At 45.4% G+C, this 17,523-nt stretch overlaps 1 protein-coding gene across 2 annotated transcripts in view; it reads right to left on the bottom strand.

Moving 5' to 3' along the window:
• The window catches only part of LOC125447820 (RNA-binding protein Nova-1-like), a 194,869-nt gene that overhangs the window by 11,326 nt on the left and 166,020 nt on the right, over positions 1-17,523 (bottom strand). The window lies entirely within an intron of this gene.

Raw genomic sequence — 17,523 nt, 5'->3', positions numbered from 1 at the left:
CCAGCTTTTCCATGTGACTTCTTCCTTTTTTCCCCTTCATGAGCATCAACGGGTCAGTTTCCCATGGGACTACATCCCTCTTTCCCATGGAACTTCTTCCCTCTTTCCCTTTGTGAGCATCCACGGGCCAGTTTCCCATGGGACTACTTCCCTCTTTCCCATGGAACTTCTTCCCTCTTTCCCTTTGTGAGCATCCACAGGCCAGTTTCCCGTGGGACTACTTCCCTCTTTCCCATGGAACTTCTTCCCTCTTTCCCTTTGTGAGCATCCATGGGCCAGTTTCCTGTGGGGTTCCTTCTCTCTTCCCCAGTTTTCTCATGGGTCTCCTTCCCTCTTTTCTTTTGTGAGGATCCACCGGACAGCTTTCCTGTGGGACTCCTTCCCTCTTTTCCTTCATGAAGATCCACAGGCCAGCTTTCCCATGTGAAACCATCCCTCTTTCTCTTTGTGATGATCGACACAAGCCAACTTTCCCATAGGACTCCCTCCCTTCCCTCAGCTGACCTCTTGGCAGCTTCCTCATATGGCTCCTTCCCCTGAGCAGACCTCTACTGTGACACCTCAGTGTGGCCGCGAGGAACCGCAGGGTACCTTTCCCATGTGACTTTCTTCCCTTATGTTTTTCTCAGCAGATCTGGAACCATGAAGCCCATGTCTTCCCATAAAGGGCCAATGTACATATGTGACTCCTTCCTTGACCTCAGTAGAGGCCCAGGAGGACTCCCAGACTAGTCTTCCCATATGGCTACATCCTTTCCCACAGCTGACCTCCAGGTGTGACCATGAAGCCTGCAGGTAGCTTTCCCATGTCACTTCTTCCCTTGCTTTCCCCTCAGAAGATCTGCACTGAGGCCCAAGTATGCTCATGAGGATCCTCAGGCCAGCTTTCTCATGTAATGCCTTCCCTTCCCCCCGGTGACTTTTAAGGTGTGGATAGGAGGACCCTCAAGGCAGCTTCCCCATGCAACTCCTTCCCTTAGCAGAGGCCCAGGTGTAGGCAATGATACCTTCGGGCAGCTTTCTCGCGTGACTCCTTCACCCTCAGCAATGAGGATCCTTGGGGTACTTTTCCCATGCCACTTCTTCCCTTCCCTTGGCAGACTGCCTGGCGTGACCATGCAGTCCTTCAGGGCAGCTTCCCCATGTGACTCCATTCTCTCCTCTCAGCAGATTTCCAGGCATGTCTGTGAGGCCTCAGAGTAGCTCTTGACCCTTGGACTGCCAACCCTCCAGGATTGGACCATCTCCAAGAAATTGGAATTGCATCTCCAGGAAATTGATTTGACATCACCTTCCAAACCTCTACTACAAGGGCAGCAAATGCATGGGAGCTGCCTCTGAGCAGTACACCATCCTGACTTGGAAATGTATCATCGCTCCTTCACTGTCGCTTGGTCAAAATCCTGGATCTTGAGACATTAGAGATGGCAGCACTATCCTGTGAGGACGGACTTGTTTGACTGGAATGAGAGAGGGATCTGATTGAAATGTATAAAATTCTAACAGGGCTGGACAGGCTAGGGACATGGAGTGGGAGACAGACAGGACTGCAGATGCTGGAGGCTAGAGTCAAAAAAATGTGGAAAAACACAGCAGGGTCAGACAGCATCCGAGGAGCAGGAAAGTCAACATTTCAGGTCAGAACACCTTATTCAGGGATGATATTTTCCCAGGTTGGGGAGTCTAGAACCAGGGGACACCTATTCTTAGGACATGGGATAGATCATTTAGGGCTGAGATTAAGGCCATTTTCTTCACTCAGAGAGTAGTGAGCCCATGGAGTTCTCTACCACAGAAACCTATGGAGGCCAAATCACTGAATATATTCAAGAAAGACACAGATTTTTTTTAGATTTTAAACGCATCAAGGGCAGGATCCTCATTGCTTTGGGGAAGGAGTGACATGGGGAAAGTTGCCCTGAGGCACCGAGGGCTATGGAGAGAAAGCATTAAGGTAGAGGCTCAGCCGTGATTATACTGAATGGTGGAGTAGGATTGACGGGCCGAATGGCCTCCTACTTTCTATGAGTCTGTCTTCTCAGGGTAATATTTGCGTCCTACATGCACATGAACTGCAGCGTTGCAAGAGGGTCACAAGGGATGATTAGGGAATGGGCCATAAACACTGGGCCAGCCGGCAACATCCACATCCTGTGAAACAATTACAAAGCAAAAAAAAATCTCCAGTTCATTGCTGTGTGCAAGAGAATCACTGTGGCTTTAAAATGATTGTGTTTGTTTCTTAATATCTTTAACCATCTGCCTTTATCAGCTGTAAAAACGTTGAAAATTGGGGGAATGAAAAGGTTTTTGACTCACAATTGAAGAGTCTTTTTGCTTTTTTCATTGGTGTAGGAAGGCAGAAAGAGAGATGTGATTGCTGACCGACGGCTGGAGCCTGGAAGGGGGATAACATGCGACGAATCCTCAGGAATGGATTTAATCATACAGTCATACAGCAGGGAAACAGACCGTTCTGTCTAACTAGTCCATGCCGAACATATTCCCAAATTAAACTAGTCCCAACTGCCTGTGCTCAGCCAATATTCCTCCAAACCTTTCCTATTCATGAACTTATCCAAATATCTTTTATATATTGTAGCTGTTCCTGCATCCACTGCTTTCTCTGGCATTTCATTCCACACACGAGCCATTCTCTATGTGAAGAAAAGTTGCCCCTCATATCCTTTTAAAATCTTTCCCCTCTCATCTTAAAAGTATGCCCCCCCAGTTTTGAACTCCCCCCACCCTTGGGAAAAGCCCCCTGTCATTCTAATTCTGATTTTATAAGGTCCACCCATCAACCTCCTACACTCCAGTGAAAACTGTCCCAGCCTATCCAGTCTAACTCAAACTCACACCCTTCATTCTTGGCACCATCCAAGTAAATCTCTTCTGAACCCTCTCTAGTTTAATAATATCCCTCCTTCAACAAGATGACCAGAACTGTACACACTACTCCAAAAGAGGCCTCACTAATGTCCTGTAAAACCTCAGGCTGTCAAAGTTGGGAGATCATTCTTTCTGTCTGCCACTAACCACAACCCAGCCCCAACCACGCTACCTGGGCTCCCGTTAGTCAAAACACCATCCTGATACTTTGGAAATTTACCTTTAAACCCATATCAGCAAGGCAGAGTTTGGCCTCAGTAAAATCAGCATCACACCCAATTTTACCAATAGACAAAAAATAATCCCTATGAATAAACACCTGGTAGAATAATTGAATCTCTACAGTGTGGAAGCAGGCCATTCAGCCCATACCAACTGCTAACCTCTGAGCCACCATGTCACCCTTTTCAAACTAATCACACTGTTCCACTCCTACCCCATTACTCTGTATCAATTCCAAACTAATCTGACTGTCCTGCTCTGACCCCGTAGCCCTGTATCAATCCCTGAAGGGTCTAGGCCTGAAATGTTAGTTTTTGTGCTCCTAAGATGCTGCTTGGCCTGCTGCGTTCATCCAGCTCCACGCTTTGTTATCTCCGAAACTAATTCCATTGCCCTACTCTCTCTCCACAGCCCTGTATCAATGCTCAATCTAATCTGACTGCCATGCTCTGACCCTATAGCCCTGTATCAATCCACAAACTAATCCCACTCACTAATCTGACCCCACAGCCCTCTATCAGTCTCTTAAATGATCCTACTGCCCTGCGCTGTCAAATAGCCCTGTATCAATCCCAAACTAATTTCACTGCCCCACGTTCTCTCCATCGTCCTGTATCAATCTCTCAAACTAATCCCACTGCCCTGCTCTGGAGTATAAAGGAAGGAAATAAGAGGGTTTTTTTTAGAAGGGTACAGTGATGATCCTGTGGGATTTTAATCTACATATCGCATGGAAACATCAGATGGATGGAAAGTAGCCTAAATGAGGAGTTCACAGAATGATTTTGGGTAATTTCTTTGAGCAGCATCTCCTGGAACCAGCCAGAGAGCAGGTTATATTCAATTTGTTCTTGTACGTCTGAAAAGGATTACTTTAGGTCCTCATAGTCAAGATTCTTCCAGGTAGCTTCATATCTTTTTTAAATCTTTCTCTTCTCACCTTAAAAATGTGCCCCCTAGCTTTGAGAAATCACAGCCTAGGGAAAAGATACCTGCCATTCACCTTATCTATGCCCCTCATGATTTTATAAACCTCTGTAAGGTCACCTGTCAACCTCCTACACTCAAGTAAAAAAAGTCACAGCCTCTCCTTGTAACTCAGTAAAGACCTATCAGATGCAAGAATCACAAAGGGCTTGTCTGCAAGTACAGCAAGTAATTAGAAATGCTCATAGAATGTAGTTTATCATGGGAGTTGTGGGGGAATTGAATAATAGTAAGGAGGCTACTATTCAGTTATAGTGGGCATGAGTGAGGCCACATCTGTCACACTGTGCACAGTGATGGTCACCTAATTCAGGAATGGATGCCATGCATTGGAAGCAAGTCAATAAAGGTTTACTAGGCTAAAGCCTGGAAAAGGCAGGTTGACTTCTGAGGGAAAGTTGAACGGGCTAAGTCTGTATCTGCTGGAGGTTAGAAGAGTAGGAGGTGATTTCATTGAAACATGTAAGACCCCCAGGGTGGATGTGAAAGGAGGTTTTTTTCTGCTTTTTGGAGGATCTAGAAGTGGGGTTGCTGTTTAAAAATCAGGTCTCATCCAGAGGGAAGGAGAAATTCTTCTCAGAGAGTCACGGGTCTTTAGAACTCTCTTCATCAAAACGTATCAGTCCTACAGTGTGAAAGCAGGTCGTTCAGCCTGTACCAAGCCTTCGAAGAGCACCTTATTCAGACTCACCCCCTCTACCCTATCCCTGTATTTCCCATGGCTAATCCACCTAGCCTGCACACTATGGGGCAATTTAGCACAGCCAATCCACCTGACCTGCACATCTTCAGACTGTGGAAGAAAAGCAGAGCTCTCAGAGGAAACTCACATAGACAGGGAGAGAATGCATAAACTCCACACAGGCGGTTGCCGGAGGGTGGAATCAAACCCAGGTCCCCAGTGCTGTGCGACAGCAGTGCTAATCACTGAGCTGGTGTGCCATCCAGCTAGTGGGAGCGGAGTCTTAGAATAGATAGACACATTCCTGACCAGCAACGGAGTGAAAGGTTATGAGGGGCAATGTGGAATAATCAGATCATACATGATCTTGTTGTGTAAGGCAGAGTGAGTTTGAGGTGTCCAGTGGGCTACTGTTGCTCCTAACTCACAGGTTCATCTTGGAGCCTCCCCTTCACCATGTTGCTCAGTGAGTTCAGCTTCCACTCCAGTGTCTAAAGTCACAGGTAGGTGTAAGCCCCGCTCCAGGCCACTGGCAGGCCAGCGTTTCACCTGCACTGCTGAGGGAATGCTGTACTGTCGAAGGTGCTCTACTTTTCAATCAGGTGTAAAAAGTAAATCCGCTTGTGCCCCCTATCTTGTGCACCTAACAGTTCTCAGATATCATTTTATAGACAAGCGGAGGGGTTATCCCTAGTGATCTGATCAACACTTCTCTTGTAGTAATTTCCCTGAAAAAAACAGCTGATCTGGGTTTTTTATCACATTGCTATTTGTGGGAGCTTGCTGTGCTTAAATTTGCTGCTGTATTTCTGATATTATAACAGTGAGTAGACTTCAAATGCTAATTCATTGACTATACCTTGTTTTGGAGTCTGCTGTGGTTGTGAAAGAACCATAGAATCCCTACAGCATGGAAGCAGGCCATTCGGCCCATCGAGTTCATACGGACCCTCCAAAGAGCACCCCACTCTGCTACCCGAGCATGTAACCCTGCATTTCCTCTGGCTAACCCACCTAACCTGCACATTTCTGGACTGGTGCTACGTAAATGCAAGTCTTTTTCTTTGGCTATAGTCAGAGCTTATACACATGTAGCGAGGTCAGTTGTGGGGAGGTGGTGTGGAGGTGCTGGGTTGGTGCTTAGCAGTGAAGGTTGGAATTGAAGATCGTATGGAGAGTTCAGCTGAGGAGGTTCATGGGCATCCCACATGTTTCAGTGCTTTGAATCTAACTGGCCGACCCTTACCCTCCTGCATAGTAACCCGACATTCTTTAAAAAACACCTCTTTCAACTGAGCAAGGATTCCCATCATTGGAAGGATGCTGTGTAAGAGGGTGCAATCAGTTAATAGCACTGAGCTGTCCTGCACTGAACTTTATCACTAAATGGAAGGCAATGCAATCAGAGGGACCTCCTCTCCTTTCCTTCCCACATCCAGTGTGCCTCAGGGGAGAGCATTGACTCTTCACTTTGTGTTTAGGATGCAAAAGGGTCCCATTTCCCCGCAGAAACTAAGTGAACCCACTTTGATGTGTGTAAAATTCAATGGAGAATGATTCTAGTCCCAGGATCCTTGCAACCTTCAGACTGCTAGACGTTTGGAGTCACTGAAGGTGTTAATTTCCAGGGCAGTGAGATGGTGAGGTGTCCATGACGACAGGGTTTATAACTCCAAGGGTGGGGTGACACTGGACCCTAGCCTGAGAGTTTTCAGCTGTGATGTGGAGGTGCCGGTGTTGGACTGGGGTGGACAAAGTCAGAAGTCAGACGACATCAGGTTATTATCCACCTGGTGTTTAGTTGGACTTCACCTGACAACGGAACAGGGCTCCGAAAGCTTGTGATTTTAAATGAACCTGTTTGATTGTAACCTGGTGTTGTGTGACTTCTGCCTTTATCTCTGAGCTGACAGGGAAGCTTGGCTTGTAGCAGGTTGCTGCCTCTAGGGGTAGCAGGTGGCATTCAGAATTAGCAAGTCAGAGGGAGGTCCTGATCCTGAATTCCTCACTGAGCCCTCGGGAAGGAAAACCACCGGCCAGTCAACAGTTTGAGATACCTGGATGATCGGAAATGTTGGAGGATTGACTGAACTCAACAGAGGGAAGCAATGGGACCAGCTGTCAGGATATCTAAAGAGTAGCATCTATAAAACCGTAAGACACAGGAGCAAGTGTAAGATATTCAACCCATTGAGTTTATTCATCTATTCAATGAGATTACGACTGATCTAATAATCCCCAACTCCATTTTTCTCCAGAATCTTTGATTCCTTTATAATTAAAAATCTATCTCAGCCTTGAACATATTTAACTAGGTTAGCCCCTCTGTGGTAAAGAGTTCCATAGATGCACCACTCTCTGAAAGAAGAAATTCCTCCCTCACACAATTCCTACAGTGTAGAAGCAGGCCATTGAGTCCACACCAACCCAACGCTATAACCCTGCATTTCCCATGGCTAACCCATCTAACCTGCACATCTCTGGACACTTTGGAGCAATTTAGATATGGCCATTCCATCCCAACCTGTACATCTCTGGACTGTGGGTGAAAACCCATGCAGACACAGGGACAACATGCAAACTCTGCACAGACAGCCATCCAAGGCAACAGTGCTAATCACTAGCCGCCTGTACTTCTAGTCTCTAGGCTGAAGACCCAGTGCAAGGCTTGAGAACAGCAAACTCAGATGACACGACCAGTGCAGTACTGTGGCAGAGCTGCACTGGCAGAGGTGTTGTTTTCTGACATGAGATGATAAACCTAGCCCTGCCTGATTTGGTGGAGGGGAATGATCCCCTGGCATATTCCAAAGAAGAGCAGGGAGGTTCTCCCCAATACTTGGCCAATATTTCAGGGTTTAGAGGGATATGGGCCAAACACTGGCAAACAAGACTAGATTAATGTAGGATATCTGGTTGGTATGGACAAGTTGAACCAAAGAGTCTATTTCCATGTTGTACAACTGTATGCCTCTAAATGGATTGTCTCTTTGTCCCCTCAAAGAGTTCCTTCAAACAGTACAATCTTTCTTAATCAGTACTGCCAGCCCATCTCCCTCTTCTCCCTCTATCTTTTCTGAAGATTTATGTTCTTGTATTTTGAACACACTGACCTTGCCATATTTAGGCCACACTTTCCATATTGCTGCCATGTCATTTTCTGTCCTAGAACCCACGCAGTATTCCAACAAACCCCAACATATGCTGGAGGAACTGCAGCTAATTTCCCATTTAGGCACTTCACAGCCGTCACTATTTAATTTTTAGCTCAAGAGTTTCTGACCATGAACCATGCCCTCCATTTTGATTACACTCCTCTCACTAAACAGTGCCCCATTTGCAAAAGTTTACTCTTAGGAGAGCTGCTACTAACATCTACTCTTCCATCCATACACCGCCTTCACTACCACGTGGCAAGTAAAAGTGAAAATTGCAGATGAACTAGTCACAACTTTCTGCCTTTTTCAGGCTGAGAACACTGGAAAATTGCAGATAAAGATAAGCCCAGTGACTACAGGCTAGTCAGTCTCATGTTGGTTACGGAGAACTCTAGAACAATTTAGGATGGTATGGTGGCTCAGTGGTTAGCACTGTTGCCTTGCAACGCTAGGGGCCTTTGGGAACTATCTCCGTGGAGTTTGCACATTCTCCCTGTGGGTTTCCTCCCACAGTACAAAGATGTGCGGGTTAGGGCGGATTGGCCATGCTAAATTGCCCCATATTGTCCAGGGGTATTCAGGTTAGGTGGCTTGGCCATGGCAAATGCAAGGTTATAGGGATAGGATGGATCTTGGTGGGATCCTGTTCAGAGGGTTGGTCTGGACCCGGTGGGCAGAATGGCCTTCCTCCACACTGTAGGGATACTATGATTAATAGTCCCTTCACCTTTTGCCCTGGGCATCTTTCTCATCTGTTCCTCCCCACCTTTCCAAGTGGATAGAGCCCATAATTTTTCTGGCCCTCTTCAGTTGCAAAGAAGCTGTATTGATTCAATTAACTCTGTTTCTTTCTCCTTAGATGCTGCCAGACCTGCTAAGTTTCACCAGCACTCTCCAGCCTCTGTAGTACTTTGCCTTTCCTGTGTAGCTATTTATGCCTGTATCTTGCTAACCTTATTCAAAAAAACCTTTGCATATTTAAATGTAAGTATTTGAAAGCTGTCTTTGTACACTCCTTAGTCTGCCCCTATCTAATAAAGGGCTACTTGCTTTTATACTCCTGTTCCGAACTCTCACTTGATGTACCTTCATTTCTGCTCCTGAATGCCAATGACCAACACTCCCACTCTGCCAATTTAGTTTAGACTTGCCTCCAACCCCCATACTTATATTGTTCTCATTATTTTTCTACTAGGCGTAAGCAAGATCAGAATTTGTTGCTGACCCATAATTGCCCTAGAACTGAGTGCCTTACCAGGCCATTTGAGAGGACAATTAAGAGTCAACTACATTGCTGTACAAGAGCAGGGATGTGATGCTGAATTTGTTCAAGACACTAGTTAGACCTCGGCTGGTGTACTGTGTGCAGTTCCGTGCCACGCTATAGGGAGGATGTGATCACATTAGAGAAACTGCAAATAAGATTTACAAGAAAAGTTATTGGGATGTGGAAATGTCAGTTATGAGGAGAGGTTCGGATTATTCTCCTTGGAGAGAAGGAGGCTAACAGAGGATCTGAGAGAGATTTTCAAAATCATGAGCGAGCTGGATAGAGTAAATAGGGATTAATCTAGAGATTACTAGGTTTGAAGTCTTTTTTTGACATCCTCCTAAATAGGACTCCCAACCTGCCCTTGCCTTGTCTACATTTTAATTCATTCATGGGACGCAGTCTTTGCTGGCTTCACTAATATTTACTTTCTGTTTCTAATATCACCTGGGGGAGGCAATAGTGAGCTGTCTTCTTGAACTGCCACAGTCTATTTGGAAAAAGTACACCCATCATAAGGAAAGGTGTTTCAGACTTTGACCCAGTGACATTGAAGAAAGTCAGGATAGTGATTACTTGGTGCAGTATTAATAGCCACAGTATTCATATGGTTGGTCCTGTTCAATTTCTGGTCAATGGTAACCCTCATGGCGTTGGTAGTGGGGCATTTTCCGTTCTTTATGTCTCCAAATTGTATCTAAGATTTGTTTTCTTTGGTATATTGTACCTAAGACGGCACCATAAAGGCCGATATTGTAAACTCCGCTGCACTCCTGTACTTCTGTACATGTGACAATAAACCTAATTCCAATTTCAGTTCCAATTCACTCAGTGATGCTAAGGCATGATGTTTTGATTTTCTGCTGTATGAAAACAGTCATTGCTCGCTCTAATCCTCTATATCTCACCAGCGCGTTTTTAACATCCCACCTGCAGTTTTCTCTTACCGTGTCAGCGAACAATTAAAGCACCTTCTATGGCAGAAAAAGCCTCAACATTTTAATAGAGGACTTTCCCTGTTGAAATGAATGCTGGGATAGCTATGTCTCCATTACAACCTATTACTCTCCAGTGTAACCATTCTTGAGAATGAACAATCGATGGCAGCACATGATTCCTAGTAAATGGAGAATAATTATTTTTATTTTATTCATTCATGGACCATTGGTGTCATTGTATTGGCCAACACTTATTGCCCATCCTAGTTGCCCTGGAGTAAGTAGTGGTGAGGCACCTTCTTGAACCACTGCAGTCCTTGGTTGAAGGAATGCCCACAGTGCTGTTAGGGAAGGTGTTCCAGGATTCTGACCCAGTGACAGTGAAAGAATGGCGATAAAATTTTGAAGTCTGGAAGGTGAGTGACTTGGAGGGAACTTAGAGGTGGTGGTGTTCCTATGTTTCTTCTCTCCTTGTCCTTCTAAGTGGTAGTGGTTATGGGTTTGGGAAGTGCTAAGGAGTCTTGGAGAATTGCTGCAATGCATCTTGCAGATGGTTCACAGTGCTGCGACTGAGCTTTGGTAGTGGAGGGAACGACTGTTTTAAGGGGATGAATGGGGGTGCTAATCAAGTAGCCTGCTTTGCCCTGTTGGTATCAAGTGTTGTTGAAGCTGCACTCATTCACATAGGTGAAGGGCATTCCAACGCACTCCTGACCTATGCTTTTTAGATGGTGAACAGGCTTTGGGGAGTCAGGAGGTGAATTACTGCAGAATTACAAATCTTTAATCTGCTGTTGTAGCCTCCTGCCAGGAAAAGATGTGTGGTGCGATCCTAGGAAACTGACAGTACATTTCAGAATAAATATCACTGAAACCTCTAGCACAGCAAACTAACTTTTATTAGTGCCAGATTCTGCAAGTCCAACACTCCCTCAGGCTTATGAGATAGAAATAGTTTCTCTTTCCTGATGTCAAGGTCAAGAGAAACTGTCCATTCTAGTAGGACGTTGTCCCAGAAAGACTGACAAACAGTTAACCTAATGAAGGCTTGGAAACTCACCAGGGATTGTCAGAACGCCATGCTGAAAGATACTGAACTGTTCCAGAAATAGCATAAAGCTAGTAGTCAAAAGAGAGCCCAGGGCTAATTCCTCCCTGACTCAACTTCACCAGACTCTTGTTGCAGATGAGCTATTCCCTACACCATTCACAACCAGACTGGCTGCAGAACATTTGTCTATTCAATACAATCTTGGCCTTCAAGCCTACATTCCTTCCCTTTCCTCATATCCCTTGATGCCTCAAGCAACCAAAATCAGCCTTAAGTATATTCAATGAGGGGCAATAAACCAACCTCTGGGCTAGATAATTCCTTACATGAAGTAATTTCTCCTCCTCTCAATCTTAAATGTACAGCCTCTCATCCTTTTTCATGTGTGGGATGTGGGTGTCGATGCCTCGGTCAGCATTTCTTGACTAACCTGAGCCGCATTGAGAAGGTGGGGGTGAGCTGCCTTCCTGAACTGCGGCAGCCCTCCTGCTGTGGGTTGACCCACAATGCCCTTAGGGACAGAGGTCCAGGATTTTGACCCAGCTACACTAAAAGAATGCCAAAATATTCCTAAGCCCAGGATGGCACGTGGTATGGAGGGGATCTCGCAGGTGATGGTGTTCCCATATATCCGCTGCTGCTGTCCTTCTTGACCGATTTGGTCATGGCTTTGGAGTGTGCTGTTTAGGGATCTTTGGTGATTTTCTGCAGTGCATCTTGTAGATGGTACACACTGCTGCAACTGAACATTGGTCGTGGAGGGAGTGGATGTTTGTGGATGTGGTGCTAATCAAGCAGGCTGCTTTGTCTTGGATGGTATCAAGCTTGTTGGAGCTGCCCCCATCCAAGCAAATGGGGAGTATTGCATTAAACTCCTGACTTGTGCCTTGTAGATTGTGGACAGGTTTTGGGGAATCAGGAGGTGAGTTACTCACCACAGTATTTTCAGCCTCTAACCTGCTGTTGTGTTGTAGCCAAGGGTATTTGTGTAGTGAGTCCAGTTGAGTTTCTGGTCAATGGAAATCCCGAGCACAGTGCTGAGACAGTGTTTCTCATGATCTAGATTCCCCAGCTGGGAGACAATAAAACTCTGTGTCTGTGCTATCAAGAGGAGGTGGTGTAGTAGTGGGGATGTCACTGGAATGGCAATCCAGAAGACTAGGCTAATACTTGGTGCTCATGAATTTGTATCCTGTCATGGCAAATGGTGAAATTTGAATTCAATAAAACATTGAATGAAGAGCTGTCTGGTGGTGACCATGTCAATGTTGTGAAACCCATCTAGCTCACTAATGCACCTTTAGGGAAGGAAATCTGCCCTACATGTGAGTCTAGACTCACAGCAACGTGGTTGTTTCTAAAGTGCCCTCTGGACTATTGGGGATTTTGGCAATAAATGCTGGCTTGGTCACTTATGCCCACATCCCAAGAATTAATTTTTTAAAAATCCCCTTCAGAATCTTTGATGTTGCACTGAGATCTCCTCATTCTTCTAAATACCAGGCAATATTGAGCAGATTCACTTAGCCTCTCAGAAGACAACCCCCTTTATCCCAGACACCAATCAGTGAAGCTGCAATGCCCCCAATCCAAGTGCATCATTTCTTAAAAATGGAGTCTGAAATTGCACACAGTTCCAGGTTTGGTCTTATCAAAACTCTGTGCAATAACGCCTCTTTTTCTTTCTTGTACTCCAGTCCCCCTGCAATAAAGTCCAACATGCTGTTTCCTAATTGTTTGCTGCATGGGTGGCATGATGGTCAGTGCTGCCTCCTCACAGTACCAGGGACACGTATTCAATTCTAGCCGTGGGGCAACTGTCTGTTTGCATGTTCTCTCTGTATCTACATGGGTTTCCTCTCACACTCTGACAATGTGCAGCTTAGGGTGGAATGGCCATGCTAAATTAGCCTGTCAAGTCCAGGGATGTGCAGGCTGGGTGGCCGAGCCATGCGAAATGCAGGGTAAGGGGTTGAGCCTGGGTGGGTTAGCCATGGAAATGCAGAGTAAGGGGTTGAGTCTAGGTGGGTTAGCCATGGAAATACAGGGTAAGGGGTTAAGTCTAGGTGGGTTAGCCTCTAGGTGGGTTAGCCATGGAAATGCAGGGTAAGGGGTTGGGTCTGGGTGGGTTAGCCATGGAAATGCAGTGTAAAGGGTTGAGTCTGGGTGGCTGACCCATGAGAAATGCAAGGTAAGGGGCTGGGTCTGTGTGGGATGATTTTTGGTGATTCGGTGCTGACTTGATGGGTGAAATGGCTGCTTCCATCCTCTAGCAATTCTAAGGTTGATGCTAGCCTTCTGCATTCTTTGCATAAGCACAAGTCATTTCAAATCTTAATATTTTCAAGTTTCACGCACTTTAAAAGAATACTCAACCTTTCCATGCTTGTGATCAAACCGTTCATAGTTTTCTGTTTTCCCACATTATGCTCCATCTGTCATCTTGTTGCTCACTCACTTAACCTGTCTGTATCTCTTTGCAGCCTCTCTGTGTCCTCCTCACAGCTTACCACCTCACCCTCCAGTAAGGGGGCAACGCCAGTTGGCGAGGCAGATCCATATCAATGCCCATGAGACAGAGGAATGGGCCATGAGATACATTGGGTATAGACCTATCATTTCCTGAAGTGTAGGTATAGGATGAGGCCATTCAGCATCTGGAGCCTGTGTTGCTATTCAAGTGAATAGTGGCTAGTCCTTTAACTAAACTCCATTTATGCGATTTGCTTCCATAGCCCTTTCTATACATTCCTAACAATCTCAATTTAGAAATTATAAATTCAGTCCCCAGCCATAACAGTTTTCAGTTTTTCCTGGGGAACTGGGGGCTTGGTGATAATACAATGTTGGTAAATGTGAGATCATGTATTTTGGTAGGAATATCAGCAAAACAGACTACTATTTAAATTGCAGCATGCTGCTGTGCAGAGGGACCTGGGAGTCCTTGTGCATGAATCACAAAAAGCTGCTTTGCAGATGCAGCAGGTAATTAAGAAGGCGAATAGAATACAGTCTTTCATTGTTGGAGGGATGGAGTTTACAGATAGGGAGGTTATGCTGCAGCTATGCAGGGTGTTAATGAGGCCACACCTAGGGTACTGTGTACAGTTTTGGCCTCCTTACTTGAGAAAAGATGTACTAGCACTGGAGGGGGTGCAGAAGAGGTTCACGAGGTTGATTCTGGAGTTGAAAGAGTTGACTTCTAAGGAGAAATTGAGTAGACCGGGACTGTACTCATTGGAATTTAGAAGAATGAGGGGTTATCAGATAGAAACATATAAAATTATGAAGGGAATACACAGGATAGAAGTAGAGAGGTTGTTTCCACTGGAGGGTGAAACTAGAAGAAGGGGGCATAGCCTCAAAATAAAGGGGAAACAGATTTAGGACTGAGCTGAGGATGAGTTTCTTCACCCAAAGGGTTGTGAATCTGTGAAATCCCCTGACCAATGAAGCAGTTGAGGCTTCCTCATTGAATATTTTTAAGGCAAAGACAGATTTTTGAACAGTAAAGGAGCTAAGGGTTGTGGTGAGCAGGCAGGTAAATGGAGCTGAGCTTACAAAAAAAGATCTGCCATGATCTTATAGAACAGTGGGGCAGGCTCAATGTGCCTACTCCTGCTCCTATTTCTTATGGTGAGACAATTCCAGATTTGCACTACCTGGGGTGTGAAGAATATCACTTCTGAGAGGCCTGCTCCAGTGTTAAGGTTCTAACACACAGTTCTCTTTGACAGCCTTTGGCAACGTTTTGTTTAGGGATCAGTGCTCTTGCCCAGGCCCTGGCAAGATCACATGACATGGTATGCATCCACTTAAATTCATCAGACTGATCTCTTTTGCTAAAGTCAACAGACCATGAAGTTACCACTCCATGGACATGTATGTTAGAGAATCTCTGTGCCTATGTGCAAAGTGTACACTGAGACTAGAATACTTTAAGAGGGCACTGTGTAATACTGCTTGCATCTTCAAAGGTCACAATCACTCATAGTGCTGGCTGTCTCTGCTTTCTCTACATGTCTAAGTACTCTTTTGGGAAAACCAAATTAATGGATAAAAAGCAAATGAAACTGTCCCTAGGGGGCACTATAATCTAAATCAAAATGTCAGATGTGGGGGATATAATGTGCCCCATCTGCCGGCAAAGCCCTATATCCCTCACAACCAAACTTAACCATATCAAGACTAAAAGAGCTCATTCAGGATACTGCATCTTTAACAAAGGAAACTAGAGAATTAGAATAAAATGTAATTGGTGGGGAGGAGGAATAATGTACCCTACAGTGCCCATAAATAGCTTCATCCAGCATGATTACCCAGTCAATACCCAAAACTGATTTATTCTGTTACCTGCAACTACTAGGGATTTAAAATCCATCAACCAAACCTATTAGATACTCACTGTTAGCATATCAGGCTGGCTGGCAATGGTCTTGTGGGACTGCGGTATTGCCTCTATCTCTGGGCCAGAAGGTCTGGGTTTAAGTCACACCTGGCCCATAGATGAGCCATACATGCCCAAATAAATTTACTTAAAAATAACTAGCAAGGCCGAGTGGTCTAAGGCACCTGTCTCTTTGGAGGTGTGGTTTTTAATCCCACTGTTACTGGTAGATTGTCATAGAATCCTTGAAGTGTGGAAGCAGGCCTTTCGGCACCTCAAGTCCACACCAACCCTCCAAACAGCATCTCCACCAGACCTACTTGTAACCCTACATTTTCCCTGGCTAATGCACCTAACCTGCACATCCCTACACACTATGGGGCAATTTAGCATGGCCAATCCACCCCGACCTGCACACCTTTGGACTGTGGGAGGAAACCCATTTGTACACAAGGAGAATGTGCAAACTCCACACAGGCAGTTGTCACCAAAGCTGGGATTGAACCAAAGTCCCTGGTATAGTGAGGTAGCAGTGCTAACTACTGAGCTACCATGTCCTTCAGATTCCACCGGTGAGCAAGCTCTGTTCCATTGTGCTCTTGTGGTCTGGTAGTAGCATTCCTACCTCTGGACCAGGAGGCCCGGGTTCAAGTTCCATTAGCTCCAGATGTGTGTCATGAATAGATCGGTTAAAAATGTCTATAATCCTGCTGCACTCTGTTCTTCTGGCTCCCATGCAACACAGAAGGAGTGCTGCGCTGATGCATAAGATCTTCATTTAAGGCCTCCTTTGCTTCCTCAGGTGCAGTTAAATGATACCCTGGGCATTTTTATTTTTATTCATTCACAGGTGATAACATCACCAGCTGGGCCAGCATTTATTGCCCAGAGGGCAGTTAAGAGTCAACCCGATTGCTGGGTCTGGAGTCACATGCAAGCCCAGACCAGGTAAGTTGGCAGTTTCCTTCCCTAAAGCACATTAGTGATCCAGATGGATTTTTCCATCAATCGGCATTAGTATCACAGTCATCATCAGACTCTTAATCCCAGATTTTCATCAAATCCACATTCCACCATCTGGAGTGGTGGGATTTGAACTGAGCTCCCCGAATCTTTACCCAGGTCTCTGGATTAACAGTCCAGCAATAATACCACTAAGCCATTCCCTCCCCAGTATCCTGAAGGCGTCTCGGGAATTCCTCGGGGAGTCTTGGGTCAATGTTTATCCCAAGATCAGCACAGTTAAATGCAGTTGATTATGTTCTCACTCCGTGCCAGTTGGCTGCCACATTCCCGAAGTTGCACTTCAAAATGTTCCCTGTAAGTGCTTTAGCACTTCTTGCAGGTTGCTATTTAAACGCAAATTTTTTCTGACTCCTGTCTCTGATTGTGCTGTCAGCTCGGCAATTGTAATCCAGAGATATTCCACGCAGCTGCTCTTATGTGTGGCTGTTCAACTACAGAGGCAGCACAATGTACAGTCAATTCATTATCCTCCAATGAAATACAGGGGGTTGGAGATAGAACCTGAAACCATCTTGTGACATGTGTGGTTCAGCTATTTGATGGACATATTCCCGAAAGTTTAAAAAGATGAGCTTTGAGTACTGTTTGAAGAGCCACAAATTGTTTGCCTCACTCTTGAGCCACCCCGGAGTCAATGCAGCCTTGAGGGCTGAATAATAACTTGCATTTATATAGCACCTACATGGGGTGTGATCAAATAAGATTTGGCACTGAACCAATTACAAGAAATGAGGACAGATGGTCAAATGCTTGGCTGGTTTTAAGAAGCGCCTTAGAGGGACAAAGAGATTGATGGACGGTATTCCAAAGCTGGGGGCCCAGGCTCGTTGGAGGCCCGGTGCCCAGTGGCGGAGGCAATTAAAATCAAAGATATGCAGTCGATCAGAATCAGAGGAGCACAGAGATCTCG

Source organism: Stegostoma tigrinum, chromosome 39 (assembly GCF_030684315.1).
Source record: "Stegostoma tigrinum isolate sSteTig4 chromosome 39, sSteTig4.hap1, whole genome shotgun sequence".
Lineage (NCBI taxonomy): Eukaryota > Metazoa > Chordata > Chondrichthyes > Orectolobiformes > Stegostomatidae > Stegostoma > Stegostoma tigrinum.
This window is presented reverse-complemented; position numbering and strand designations above follow the sequence as displayed.